Source organism: Octodon degus, unplaced genomic scaffold (genome assembly GCF_000260255.1).
Source record: "Octodon degus isolate 3935 unplaced genomic scaffold, OctDeg1.0 scaffold00187, whole genome shotgun sequence".
Lineage (NCBI taxonomy): Eukaryota > Metazoa > Chordata > Mammalia > Rodentia > Octodontidae > Octodon > Octodon degus.
This window is the reverse complement of record NW_004524763.1, coordinates 2,260,407-2,262,895: the sequence shown is the minus strand read 5'-3', so window position 1 is coordinate 2,262,895 and position 2,489 is coordinate 2,260,407. Positions and strand designations below refer to the sequence as shown.

Below are 2,489 nucleotides of genomic sequence, written 5' to 3'. Positions count from 1 at the left end.
TTAGAAAATGTTTTTATTTTCTTCCTCTTAAAGTTAATATGTTTTCTGCATGTCATTTACCTTGTATTATCCTCTCTTAACCTTCATTTCAATTTATTGCTTATCTTTATGCACATTCTTGCTTAAGCACTTCTACAAAATCAGTACTCCAGAAGAAAAGTGGTATAGGCATCTTCAAAAAGTCCTTATATTATTTGTCTGTATAAAACAGGTGAGAGGTGGGATAGGTTAATGAGGGGAGTCTGTAGAGGTGAAAACTTGCGCTTCAATGTCTTTCTCTTACCTTTGTAGCAGTTATAGTATTATCTTGCAGTGCAATCATTTCTACTGTGGAATTCATGGTTTTTGTTTGCAAAATGGCATTAAATTTTAAGCACCACTGCATAACATTTTTATGTTCTCTTAGCATTCTGAGAAGGCTGAGATGTTATTTGTGTTTGGCTGTTTCTGACTCACTGAGTTAAGAACTGCACTGTCAGAAAGAAAAAAGAAAATGTTGAAAATCATCTTTTCCCCTGTGATTCTTTGGGAGACCCAAAAATTTAAAATATTTTAAACAAAACAAATGCTATCCACTGTAGAATGTAATGCTATTTTCTCCTGTTCAGCTGGGGTCAGGTTCAAACATGGGTACATTAATACTGGAAGGATTCTTTGAAGGACAACTAAGATGACCTCTTCCTGACCCTCTGCAATAAGCAATGCAAGGTTTGAAGACTGCAAAGACTTGCAAAGCTAAGAGCACAGGTAGAACTCACCTGATGCCACCCCACCATGATTTCATAATTTTCTTGAGTTAATGTAAGAATAGAGCTCCCATTTAGGATTCCAGGGCAAGAAGTGAAAAGAGCTTCGCAGGTCTTGGAAAACTTCCATTTTGAAGAGTTCTCCAATACTATGGAGTTCAGTGTTGTGGCGCTGATCAAACTGATTTACTTTAATTTGACGGAATAAATACCTACCTTGCTCAGTACAGATATGGCTACTTAACTTGAATAAATATCTGCTGGGGATTGTAAACAAATAATATTTTATAAAGGTTCTGTGTTTATTTGGTACACTGTGAGGATTTTATTTCAGTTTTTGTATGACAGTAAGATCAGTTTTATTGATGAGCTAAATCTTATTTTTCTCTTTAATATATTCTTCATAAAATATTTTCAAGAATATTTTATGATACCTTTATAATATGTTTTTTAGAAATATGGATTAAAATGAATTAAAATATATTTCAATTTTTTATGGGAGTCATTTTTTTTCTCTTTTTAGATTTTTTATTTTAATGACAGTAAGAGAAATGAATTTTTATTATCAACTGAATTGTATGGAAAAATCAAACAAAATAAATTAGACCCATGTTAAAACAGAAGGTCAGCTAAGTGTCCAAACAAAAGGATATAATGGACACAGATAAGTGTCAACTCCTCAGTCTTTTTTAAGAAGTTGAAGTCTTTCAAATGCAATTTCGCTATGAAGTGGTCCAGATATCAACAGTACATGCGAATGCCGCCTAACAAGGGTGGTGATCAGGGACACGTTTCCTTGGTGCTGCTTTGATGATGTTATCCACACGCAGAATCACCTCTGCTGCCTCAGCTGCACTCAGCAGAACCTGCCGCTTCACTTGGAAGCTTTCTGTTATGCCCAGCAGTGCCATGTCGCCAATGGTACCTTCCTTCATATCTAGTCCAGCAGTTATTCTGCCTTCACTATGAGCAGCTCGGAGCTGGGCCACCAGATCTGCACTGTCATATCCTGCATTGTCAGCTATGATGGTGGGCAACATTCTCAGGGCTTTAGCGAAGGACTCCATCGCAATAGCTTCTTTTCCTGGTGTTCTGCTAGCAAGCTGTGTCACAGCATGTGCCATCAGCATCTCAGAACAGCCTCCTCCATAAACTGTTCTCGGATCCTTCACAGTCTGGGCGAGAACGCAAAGAGCATCATGCAACGATCTTTCTGCTTCATCTAGAATTTGTTGAGTGGCACCACGCAGAACAATGGTACATGCCTCACCCAGGGCAACCCCAGAAAAGTGAATCAGTTTGTCTTCTCCAATCATAACTTCTTCAATAAGTTTGCAACTTCCAAGCTTCACCAGTTCCGGATGATCAAAAGTAGAGGCATTTTCACCACCTGTGACAAGAGCTAGGCGTTCCACACCTGCAAAATCTGCATGCTCAATTGCCATGACACCAGCAGCACCAAAGAGCTGTTCAGGGTAATAATAAATTAACTGCCTGTTAATAAAACAATTTATTCCATGCTTAAGAATACGTTCAACTTTCTCCTTCATTTTTTCCTTTTCTTTTTTTTTTCTTTTCAAAGTTTTATTGATAAACATATAGCAATGAGACAGTTTCAAATCAAATCAAAAGTACAGTTTCAACAAATAATACACTACATATATTCTTCCCAGTGGTTAATTGCTGTACAAGATGCAGACTTGTGATCCTACTTACAAACACCATTAGAAAAAATCATTCTAT

General features: G+C 37.0%; 1 pseudogene; it reads right to left on the bottom strand.

Moving 5' to 3' along the window:
* Window positions 1-1,482: 1,482 nt before the first annotated feature.
* On the bottom strand, window positions 1,483-2,296 carry LOC101584367 (annotated as a pseudogene).
* Window positions 2,297-2,489: the final 193 nt, after the last annotated feature.